This window comes from Amblyomma americanum, chromosome 10 (assembly GCF_052857255.1).
Source record: "Amblyomma americanum isolate KBUSLIRL-KWMA chromosome 10, ASM5285725v1, whole genome shotgun sequence".
Lineage (NCBI taxonomy): Eukaryota > Metazoa > Arthropoda > Arachnida > Ixodida > Ixodidae > Amblyomma > Amblyomma americanum.
In genome coordinates, this window is record NC_135506.1 from 128,348,103 (window position 1) to 128,360,516 (window position 12,414).

At 43.9% G+C, this 12,414-nt stretch overlaps 1 protein-coding gene and 1 non-coding gene across 2 annotated transcripts in view; one reads left to right on the forward strand and one right to left on the reverse strand.

Annotated features, from left to right (window-relative positions):
- The window catches only part of LOC144108704 (uncharacterized), a 227,223-nt gene that overhangs the window by 91,250 nt on the left and 123,559 nt on the right, over nt 1-12,414 (reverse strand). The window lies entirely within an intron of this gene.
- On the forward strand, nt 7,407-7,480 carry TRNAS-CGA (transfer RNA serine (anticodon CGA)). Its single transcript has one exon. It is a non-coding gene; the product is annotated as a tRNA-Ser (tRNA).

A 12,414-nucleotide genomic window follows, 5' to 3' on the forward strand; every position in this document is an offset into this window, starting at 1 on the left:
GTACCTTATCTTACGCTTTCAAATGTGAAATATCGCAGTTAACTGAACAAAATTGTGAATTTTAACTGCCTTATTGGAACGCACCCCCTTCTTTAATTTGTGTGCCTGAAACGTGGCTCAACAATTCAATCTTAGACGAAGAATTTTTGCCACCTGGATATTGTGTCCTGAGAAATGACAGACCGCCCGAACGCAGTGGTGGTGTGGCCTTATTTCTTAAACATAGCATAAACTTTTCTTCGCTACCTGAACGTCTAGAAACTGAGTCAATTTGGTGCAAAGTTAGTATTTTCTTCTCAACGTAAGTTATAGGTGTCATATATCGTCCTCCACATGCCGATTGCGATGTGTTTCCTACTCTAGATTGTCATATCGCAACTCATAGTTTCTATAACTAAAAAATGGCTTGGTGTGGTGACTTTAATCTGCCTTGCATAAATTCGGCCTCACTTGTATCGACTGGTCGCGATAGGGCACAGTGCGACTCACTCATCGACATAACAGTCTCTTGATTTCTTCCAAGTTGTCCACTCCCCTAGGCTTGGTGACTCGTTGCTGGACCTTGTGCTTTTGAATGAGCAGTTGGTACAATTTGGGTTCGAATGCGAGGTCACTAAAGGTCTGTCTGATCACAAAGCAGTCGTTCTTAAATTGAATATCGCACCGGACAATACCAGCACACAGGAGAATTACTGACTTCACTCGTGCTGATGATAACATGATTCTTGATACTTTGGCGGAAAATTTTGATGACTTTTTATTTTATACCGAACACAGCAATGTTAATATGTTGGTCGAACGATTTAATAAAGTTACGCATGACCGTCTGTGCAACTTCGTGCCCCAGAAGTGTGTTAATAGAAATCCCAAGCGTATCTGATATAGCAGGGAAATCATCCAACTTATTCGTCCCATAAAGAGACTTCGTGATAGTGCGGTTCTAGTTTCCTTGAAAGCGGCTCTGCGAACCAAAATGCACGACGCTAGGGAATTTTATTATGAAAACACGCTAACATTCATGACCACCCATCCAAATTCTAGAAAACAATTATTTCATCCGGTCGCTGTTCTTCATCATTTGTTGTTAATGATAAACCATGTTGTAACCCTTATATTATGTATGAAGCTTCTAATAAACATTTTAGATCGGTATTTGATAATGACAACGGCACTAGACCGATGTTTAGTTTATTCACTGAATTGCCATCTTTCCCGAAGTTGGATATAAGTTAAAACGCAGTTCTTAATCTTTTGTTACAAATTGACACGACCAAAAGTGCGGGAGCCGATGGTATACCGAATGTATTTCTAAAAAATTATTCTGAGAATTGTGCCCGCTACTTGATTGTACTTGACTGTTTTTTTTCAAAAAAATTCCTCTAAGCTTAAACCGTTCCACAAATGTGGAAAATAGCTAATGTAGTACCAGCATTTAAGGCTGGTAACCAACAAGGCCTCTCCAATTATAGACCGATTTCGTTCATCTGTACTTGTTGAAAGGTATTAGAGCTCATTATTTATAAACAAATTGTCTCGTACTTGTCTAGCAAAAATCTTCTAATAATCAGCATGGTTTCCAGGCTGGGTCCTCTACTCTCACGCAGTTAATTGAATTCCCACACGATATTGCATCATGCCTAAATGATCGCGGTAAGATGGACGCCATTTTCATCGACTACTCTAAAGCATTCGATTTGATTTGTCATAGTAAGCTCATGACTAAACTTGGTGCCTTTTTCAAAGGAACTCGCGGTGTCCGACTACTAGGCTGGATTAAGGACCACTTACGATTAAGATCACAGTTTGTAACGTTTAATCACTCTCAGTCAACGTGTCTTTGTAGTATCTGGCGTCACAGGGGGATTAGTTATAGGGTCACTTTTATTTCTCATTTACATTAATGACGTCGTCCAGATGACTGGTAACACATCTGTTAAAATGCATTTATGTGCAGATGACTGCGTTCTGTATTCAAACATAAATAATGCATGCGACCAGCTCACTTTAAATAATGTGTTTTCTTCATTCTATGATTGAATCAACACATTGCAGATGAAGATAAACTTTAGCAAGACTGTCGGTGACATTCACTAATGAGAAAATTTTTTTGTTCTTTGTATACTAACAACACACATCAGCTAACGCACGTAAACAGGTTCAAGTACCTAGGTGTAACGCTGTATTCAAACTTGAATTCGTCCAAGCATCTAGATTTAACTTGCTGGAAGGCTCTCAAGAAACTTCGGTTTATAAAATGTAAGTTAAAAGATGCGTCCAAGAACTGTAAGCTGACGGCTTACAAATCTCTAGAAATGCCTGTTCTTGAATATGCCTCGGCGGTCTGGTCGCCGCACTTCGCCGAAGACATCACTAAACTTTAAAAATGTACAGAAAAAAGCAACAAAATTTATACATAACCGTTATGACCACCACGTCTCTCCCCGCAGCTCACGCCCGCACCTTATCTCTTGACACACTTCAACACAGACGCATATGTGATCGCGTCATCCTTCTCCACTGGATCATCAACAAGCGTATTTATATCGACGCCTCCTTTTCTTTCGCCAATTCTTCAGCACGTGTTACTCGCCGTACCAACCCACTTAACATCGTGCCGCGTGTGCCGTTTTTAGACTGCTTTAAATGTTCGTTTTCTTTTTGACAGTCGAGTTATAGAACGATTTGTATGGAAAATTACGTCAGATGTCTGTTGATCACTTTGTGCGAGAATTACCTATACTCATGCATTTTCTTATTGATACTGTACTGTTTCCTGTGTAATTTTTTGACTCACATTTGTAATCATGCACTTTCCTAATAATTTAGTTTCGTGTGAAACCTTTTCTACCACTGCCGCAATGTTCCAATTCATGGGATAGCAGTGTTTGCAAATAAATAAATAAATAAATAAATAAATAAATAAATAAATAAATAAATAAATAAATAAATAAATAAATAAATAAATAAATAAATAAATAAATAAATAAATAAATAAATAAATCGTTTTCGTTTTGCGACTGGACCACACTGAATACCGGAGAACGCGAAGCAGTCCAATCTTCTTCACTTCCTTCTACTAGCTACTTGTACAGCGGCCAAATCTTTCCTTGGCCAGCGTGAGGCCGCGTTTCCGATTGTTAGAGGTTAGAGAGAGCTCGTGTCCGTCTCTTTCTTTCTTTGTACTTCATTGAACGCTGTTTTCTTTCGGTCCGCATTTGAAAACGTGGAACTGGCTTTCCCGCATTCCAAATTTACAAAATGACGAAATGAACGTGACTTCTTCACAGCATCAAATACTACAACGGCCGCGGATTTTGATGCATAAAAAATTTGAGCGACGCCCATTTACAAGTCTGCAATGCGGAAAAGGTTTTAATTGCGCATTGTTGACGTTAAATTACGACATATTATGCAAACAGACATTTTCGCGGCGGTGGTGTTGCATTATTGCTTCAGGATGACGTTGAAGGCGAATTACTTGAAGCATACACTTTAATTACCCCAGATTATGAAATTGTTTCAGTTTCTACACAAAGTGCTGTGGTTTCTGTGTGTTATCGCCCTCCTAACGGTAATATTGCATCATTTTTTACAGTTTTATGACATGTTCCTGGCTTTTGTAGTTCAGTATCACAATAAGAAAACCTTAATAGCTTGTGGTGACTTTAATATTGACATGGGTAATCCAAACCCATCTGCTAGAGATTTTAATATGACTATTATGTCTAATGGCTTTGTTAACCTGATCAATACACCAACCAGAGTCACAAGCGAAGGCCGTTCTGTTCTCGATTTAATTATTACTACCTATATGCAGCTGAATGCTTTTTCTGGTGTTTTATCTTGTTGTGTTAGTGACCATCTTCCTGTGTTTGCTTGCATTGAGAACGCTAGTACAATAGGAAGTAAGTCCACATCAATCACATACCAAGCTATTACAGAATCATCATTGAAATCCTTTAGGGATGCGCTCATGAAAGTATATTGGAGTAAGATAGCTGAACTTCGTGATGCAAATGTTGCCTATAATACATTTGTCGATTGCTTTAAACAGATATATCACGACTGCTTTCCTCTTGTAATACGTGTGAAAAGTCGCAGAATCCGCAAGCCATGGGTAACGCCAGAGCTTCGCAGAGAAATACAAATGAAAGACAAGCTGTATAGAAAATTTTTGAGCAGCCGGAAGGTTGAGGACCTTGCGGTATTTAAGAAATATAATAACAAATTGACTAAAAAACTGAGGTCTGCACGAACAGCCTATCACGTGTCACTTCTAGATGTTAAGAATGCTCGAAATGGTGTACTATGGTCGAGATTAAATACACTTCTGCAGCGGGACAGTTCCCGCACTGCATTAACAAAATTAAATATTGATGGAAAGGAAGTTTCTGGCATTGAACTGGCTAATGTATTCAGTACTTTTTTAACGAGCTTGGCTACCTGTGCTGTAACACGTGCTGCCGGATCTGACGCTTGCAAATATGCTCGAATTCAGAATGATGAAACAATTTTTCTGCATCCTGTCACGGTAGACGAAGTAGTGTCGGTGATAACAAATCTTAACAATAGCAGTAGCTGTGATATTGATGATATCCAAATACGGCCAGTCAAGCATGTAGTTGACATAATTGCTCCCATACTTGCTCACATCTTTAACATCTGTTTAGAAACTGCAGTTTTTCCGGAAAAAATGCAATTAGCAAAAGTTGTTGTTCTCTACAAAAAAAGGAGATCGCAACGCCCTCACCAACTACAGACCAATCTCTATTTTGCCAGTGTTTTCAAAAGCATTTGAGAAAATGCTCCATCTAAGAATGTCAAATTTCATCCATAAATTTAACTTGCTAACACCATTTCAGTTTGGCTTCTTCAAAAGCAAATCAACTGAACTTTCATTACTCCAACAAAAGGAATATATAATAAAGCAACTTGAAAACAAAGCTATTGTCATTGGTGTATTTGTGGACTTCTCAAAGGCTTTTGACCTGGTAAATCATAAAATCTTACTAAACAAATTACACTACTATGGTATCCGAGGAAAAGCACTCTCATTGTTAAGTTCTTATTTGTCGTTTAGACAGCAAGTGGTGTACATAAATGGTATACGGTCTGAACCGAACCCGCTCTTCTGCGGTGTCCCCCAAGGCAGTACTCTAGGGCCTCTACTCTTCAATATTTACCTAAACGATAATGTCAACATTAGCGATAATACAAAGTTTTTCATCTATGCTGACGATACGAGCGTATCTTTTTCGGGTGAAAATGTTCATGAACTTATCAAACAATGTAATGCCACAATGAAAGCCCTTGAGGTCTGGTCTGCAGTTAACCTGATGCAAATAAACGAGAGTAAGACCAAAGCTGTCATATTTAGGCCGAAAAATAAAGTTATCCCACCGCACGATAATATTATATTACACTCGCGGGCTGTAGAAATTGTTGAGCAGTTTAAATGCCTTGGAGTCATATTTTCTGCCAGTATGTCATGGGATTATCATGTCAATTATATCTTGAAAAAAATAGCTCAAATCACTGGTGTTATAGGCCGTCTAAAATACATACTTCCAACAAAAACTAAGATGCTGGTATACAATTCAATATTCAACTCGCATTTAAACTATTGCCAGTTGGTGTGGGGCACTAAAACATTCACTAACCTTGAACGTATTCATTTAATGCAAAAAAGATATCTCCGAAATGCATATAATTTACCGTTCCGACATCCAAGTTCAGCTTTTTTTTGTCATTCCAGAGTTATTAAAGCACATAATCTTTATAAACATCGCCTCAGTGTTACTTTTAAAACAGAAATCAAGAAGAATGTAAAAAATCTTAAAAATTTAGCAGAACTAAGGAAAAAAGAATCAGTCTATCCAACAAGACGTGGAGAAGAATGGACAGTGCCAACACCGCAGCTAAATCTTGGTAGGGAATGCCTTCAGTACACACTTCCATCTCTTCTAAATAGGTATATCCACATTAACCTCGATTTGTTTTCTTTTTCACGTCGTGAACTACATAATTTGTTTTTGAATAACAGTGTTTAAGTTTCATTATGTATACATATTGCTGTTTCGTGTATTCTCCGGTGCTTCCTTGATGTGCTTGTTTTTTTTTTTAAATTGTATAAACTCTTGTGTTGCCTCCCTGTCAATAATTAGGATTGTAGACTCGTCAAGCTGCCCAAGGGCAGCTTTTTTCTACGATTCCTCCATCTGTAGTGCTAGATGGGAAATAAGCTTTGATTTGATTTGATTTGATTATGATTCACGCTTTTCTGTGCGCATGTTTATGCCCACCCGCCGTGGTGGCTCACCGTTAAGACGTTCGTCTATTGAGCCGGAGTACCCGGGTTCGAACCTGACCGCGGCGGCCACGTTTCGATGGAGGCGAAACGCAAAATGCGCCCTTGTGCTGTGCGATGTCATTGCACGTTAAAGATCACCAGGGGTCGAAATTATTCCGGAGACCTCCACTATGGCACTTCTTTCTTCTTTTCTTCTTTCGCTCCGTCCTTTATCCCTTCCCTTAGCGCGCGGCTCGATGTCCGCCGATGTGTGTGTGTGTGTATATATATATATATATATATATATATATATATATATATATATATATATATATATATATATATATATATATATATATATATATATATATATATATATAGCAGAGAATGCAAATGAGGTGAGGGGCTCGCTTGACAAACATATTAAGGAAGCCAACAGTCACCGAAACTAAGGTGCATAGGGGAATGTTTCTATTTTTTTATATATCTAGTGCCAATCAATTAGTTGACGTTCTACGTCACACTTGCGGTATTACAGGACGTGCTACGTCCACCGCTATGGACGAGGGTGGCGCTGGTGAACACTCTCAAGGTTCGCTTACACGCAAGACATAAATACCCAGGAAAGCAGCAGATTGGACAGCCGTCGCCGTAGCTCAGTTGGTAAGAGCACCGGACGCGATATTCGGAGGTCGTGGGTTCGGATCCCACCGGCGGCATGGTTGTTTTTTCTGCTGCTTTATAAGTAATTTTCTTTAAAAACTAATTGATTGGCACTAGATATATAAAAAAATAGAAACATTCCCCTATGCACCTTAGTTTCGGTGACTGTTGGCTTCCTTAATATGTTTGTCAAGCGAGCCCCTCACTTCATTCGCCTTCTCTGCTAATAGCTTAACGGGGGTCTCGGTTCTGGCAGTCATGATGCCATAGGTAGCATAAGAGGGCTCTCGCACAGTTTCCGCCCTCTTCGTTAGATGACGTTCTACGTCACACTTGCGGTATTACAGGACGTGCTACGTCCACCGCTATGGACGAGGGTGGCGCTGGTGAACACTCTCAAGGTTCGCTTACACGCAAGACATAAATACCCAGGAAAGCAGCAGATTGGACAGCCGTCGCCGTAGCTCAGTTGGTAAGAGCGCCGGACGCGATATTCGGAGGTCGTGGGTTCGGATCCCACCGGCGGCATGGTTGTTTTTTCTGCTGCTTTATAAGTAATTTTCTTTAAAAACTAATTGATTGGCACTAGATATATAAAAAAATAGAAACATTCCCCTATGCACCTTAGTTTCGGTGACTGTTGGCTTCCTTAATATGTTTGTCAAGCGAGCCCCTCACTTCATTTGCCTTTTCTGCTAATAGCTTAACGGGGGTCTCGGTTCTGGCAGTCATGATGCCATAGGTAGCATAAGAGGGCTCTCGCACAGTTTCCGCCCTCTTCGTTAGATGACGTTCTACGTCACACTTGCGGTATTACAGGACGTGCTACGTCCACCGCTATGGACGAGGGTGGCGCTGGTGAACACTCTCAAGGTTCGCTTACACGCAAGACATAAATACCCAGGAAAGCAGCAGATTGGACAGCCGTCGCCGTAGCTCAGTTGGTAAGAGCACCGGACGCGATATTCGGAGGTCGTGGGTTCGGATCCCACCGGCGGCATGGTTGTTTTTTTTCTGCTGCTTTATAAGTAATTTTCTTTAAAAACTAATTGATTGGCACTAGATATATAAAAAAATAGAAACATTCCCCTATGCACCTTAGTTTCGGTGACTGTTGGCTTCCTTAATATATATATATATATATATATATATATATATATATATATATATATATATATATATATATATATATATATATATATATATAGATAAAGATATAGACAGTTACTGCATTTCCCTTTATACGTTTGAGCATCCGGTTTGCATGTGGGAGGTGCGGGGTTCGATCCCCAGCGCCGCCGGGTACCCAACGGGGATACAATGGGTACATGGTTTCCCCTGGTCTGGTGCTCGGCTTGTTTAGGGTGAAATTCTTGGGAAACAGGTCTTCGACACCACCTTGAGTAGATGAAAAAAAGGGCCACAAGTTGGGCTCCGACCGCACGAGGCGGATTTAGGGTTGCTTGACTGCGAAACCTATCTCTGATCCGCAAGGCGACTGATTGACCTAAGACCATTTTCCCAAGTATTTCACACTAGAAGAGCCCAGCACCATGCCGAGGGAATTCTTGTGCCCATTAAAAAACCGGTGTGTACACGGCGGCACTGGTAATCGAATCCAGTACTTTCGGCATTCGAGGCGGATGCTCTACCTCGAGGCCACGCTTCGGCCTAGAGAGAAACACCTAGGGTTTCTTTCTCTGTTGGCGCAGCGCCAAACACTTTTCGAAGACTGAGACCCATCTGCTCAACTCGCGCATAGCGAACTCATTTAAACTTCTTCCAACCCTCGACACTCTGCTGAACCTGTCAACTGAATGACGAACCACCTTTGCAGGCTGATGGTGTTCGAAACTGAATTTGCCACCGTGGGCGCCGAGGGGTATGTGGAGTTTTATCCCAGCGTACACCCCTGAGAAAGCCGGTCGCCGGGCCGGGGGACGTTTGTACCCATTTTTACCGGTGGGTTGCCGGTGGCGGGTTTCGAACTAGCCACGTGCCGCAGCGGAGGCGGACGCCCAAGCCCCTAGGGCATAAATTTTGTATTTTTATGCCCCTTCTGTTTTGGCCTACTGTAATGCCTGCAGTATGTTTAGAATAAATAATATAAATTGAGAAAATTTAAAAATAGGGCCACTTTCGATATTAACAGCATTAAATTTGGCACTATATTTTTTCCACCAAATATAATATATTCGGTTATCAACAGAAAATGGAGGAGTGGTAGGGGTCTGCCATTTTGCTGCAGCTCACTTAATCCGCCTGCAAATAGGAATGTGTACATAGGAATAAAGATGGGATGAGATGGTTTGGTTTGGTTTGGTTTATGGGTGTTTAACGTCCCAAAGCGACTCAGGCTATGAGAGGCGCCGTAGTGAAGGGTTCCGGAAATTTCGACCACCTGGAAATCTCTAACGCGCACTGACATCGCACAGTGCACGGGCCTCTAGGATTTCGCCTCCATCGAAATTCGACCGCCGCGGCAGGGATCGAACCCGCGTCTTTCGGGCCAGCAGCCGAGCGCCATAACCACTCTGCGACCGCGGCGGCGGAGATGAGATGGGGTAAAAAGGGGAGAGTGAAGAGGCTGACCACAAAGAGAGGGTCGTCGAGAGGAGTGGTGGGCCACCCACCGCGTGAGTGCACCAGCTAAAAGCATCTTAAGGCTTTTAGAAACGTAGACGTGTCCTTAAAATTTTGTTTGCGCTACAATAATAAATTTATACTAAAGATAGAAAGTAAAAAAAAAGTTTGTCAATGATTTGCACGCACAATTGTACTCCGTCAAGCTATAGCACGTTGACATACATCGGTCACTGACCCCGAACTGGTTTCGGTATCGGTTTTGCTTCTCCATTGTCCGTGGCTCCAGTTTCCGCGCCTCTAGCCTCGCTTACGTGGGGTCCCATCTAGGTGGTGTTTCATGAACCCGAAAGCGAGGGTTTGAGCTAGGGAATTGAGCGGAGCAAGGTCAGACCAACTCGACGACTCTCTGTTCACATGAACTCGATGCGAACGAGTCAACTGCCGTAGCGCGCACGCAATGTACGGCTACACGAGCAGTAACCGGCTCGCGCTTCTGTTCTTCTCTGCAGAAAATTCTTTCCTCAAGCGTGAAAGAACATTAGGTATAATTTGGGGAGGGGGGAGTCAACCCACTCCTTGCGATGGAGATGAGTCGATTTCGCGACCCGGTTCGCGAGGCTCACGGTCAGGGCTTGCGCAGGCAGTGGTTGTACCGCGGGGTCTCGGCACTACTGCTGCTTCCAGGGAGCTAGACGCGCCGTTGTGAACGACATAGCAACCAACGACCGGCAGCAGCTCGCCGCCTCCGTCCAAGCGATGTCAACGACGGGCCGCACGCGGCGCGTCGCACCGACAAGGGGCAGAATGCGAGTACGCAGAGCACCAGCGTCACGGTGAGGTAGGGGCGCGTTTCTTGGGGCTGGCCTCTAGCCAGCCTGGATGCCGCCCACCAGCGTCAGAAAAATGCACTATTATTGTTCGTTCACGTCCATAACAGTCCCTGGGACAGATTAATGCCAAAAGGGAATAACTTTTTACGATCGTTGGCAAATACCGAGTTGCTGGTATATTGGCCGCGACCAGGCCGCTTTGCTGTCGGGTCTCGGATCGCCCGGCGTCTGTTAGCTCCGCTGCTGAAGACGTCGCGGAAATCGAGCATATCTATTTTATTATAGGTCAGGTTCATAGTGAAGGGGGAGAGGAGAGCAGTACCTTTTACAGCGCTGATCATTCCGAAGCCCCCTCATCTACGGGATCGATGCGAAACCAGCTAGGCTTAGCCAACGACAAGAGCAGCCAGGAAGCCCGTCAGTTTATCGCCCGGCGCACCGGCAGGCGGAGTCGTTTCCGAAAGCTCGGCTGCTGTCGTTGCTTGAATGTAGAAGGTAGCCTTTCAGACAGCATGGCTGTTTTGGGTTTTCTGGTGCGAACGTGAAACACACACAGCCTGCAGGCGGGTCGGCCAGCCTGAATCCCGTCCGCCGGCGTCATAAAAATAAGCTTAAGATCGTTCTTAGCGTCAATAATAAACACTGGAATAGATCATTTTCAACCGTTATTGAACAATCCCGAGTCGCTACTCGAAGTAACAATTATGATACGAGCAAATTTCTTGCCACAACCACCTCGTAGCTGCCGCTGCCCCGCCGTTCGCTCCGGCTCGCACGCCTGGCGCCCGCTAGTTGCACTACCAGCGCGTCGCGGAAATTGACGACATTTTTTAAAGCGAAAGATTTACTGGCCGCGAACTTGCTATTTCGCCGTGGCGGTGCTCCGAGGAGGCACATGACGTCACAACGCGCGCCTCACCACGGAGCGGAACCCGTCTGGCCGGGCCGGCGGCGGCTGGCGTACTCGGCACGAAATAGACATGCTCCAAGTCTTCGCCAGTGCGGTCAGAGTGGGCCGAAACCGCCGAACGCGTTGGTGGTCAAGCGCAGCTGGAGTATAGAGTGTCTCACTTTGGCCGACGTGACGTCGCCGTGCAGCGCGCGCGTTACGCCGGAGAATAAACGCGCCTTAACAGAGCCTGCGCTTAACCGCTAACCAACGTATTCGGTGGCGGCATGTATGGGAGCCAGTGAAGCCCCCCGCAAACTCACTGAATAAAAAAATGGCTGTGGTTTAGCTCTGGTTAACCATATTTAATTGCGAAAGCTTTGTTTCCTTGGCACGTAGTCTACGGAGTGTCTCATTCCGACGCTCTCGAGTATTCAAACCGGTCTCTTCCGCAGTTGAAAAGTCACTCCGGGACGTGGCACGACTTCATCTAGCCGCATCTTCGTTACGACGCTCCTCAAGTCGTACGGTGCATTCTTCTGGTGTCTCTTGAGCGCGTTGTCTCTTCCTCGCTTCGTTCTGTCCTTGTTGCGTCTATTTCGCGCTCTGCATAACGACTACAATACACTGAGGCGAAGCTCACACACACACACACACACACACACACACACACACACACACACACACACACACACACACACACACACACACACACACATATATATATATATATATATATATATATATATATATATATATATATATATATATATATATATATATATATATATATATATATATATATATATAGCCCGCGAGCCGACCGACACCTCTCCGTCTACTCCAGCGGAGCCCATGTGGTGGAGCGAGCGGCGACGGCAGCGGCGTCGACGGCGGCGCCATCTGTTGGAGCGCAGCGGTGGTGTTGCTAGGCAATGGCGGCTCAAGGCCGTTCGTCGGCCACGGAGCTAGAGTCTCTAGTACACTCTAACGGAGCACAGCATATGGCATATGGCTTAAGTGCGCGACGAGGCAAAATGGCTCGCGGGCTTGTGTAGTAAAGTTTTCGCTTAAAAAAACAACCTTTGCCGGGGCTCGGAATTGAATGAGGGCCTTTGCCGTCTGAGGCGGAAACGCTACCACTCCGCCACGACGTC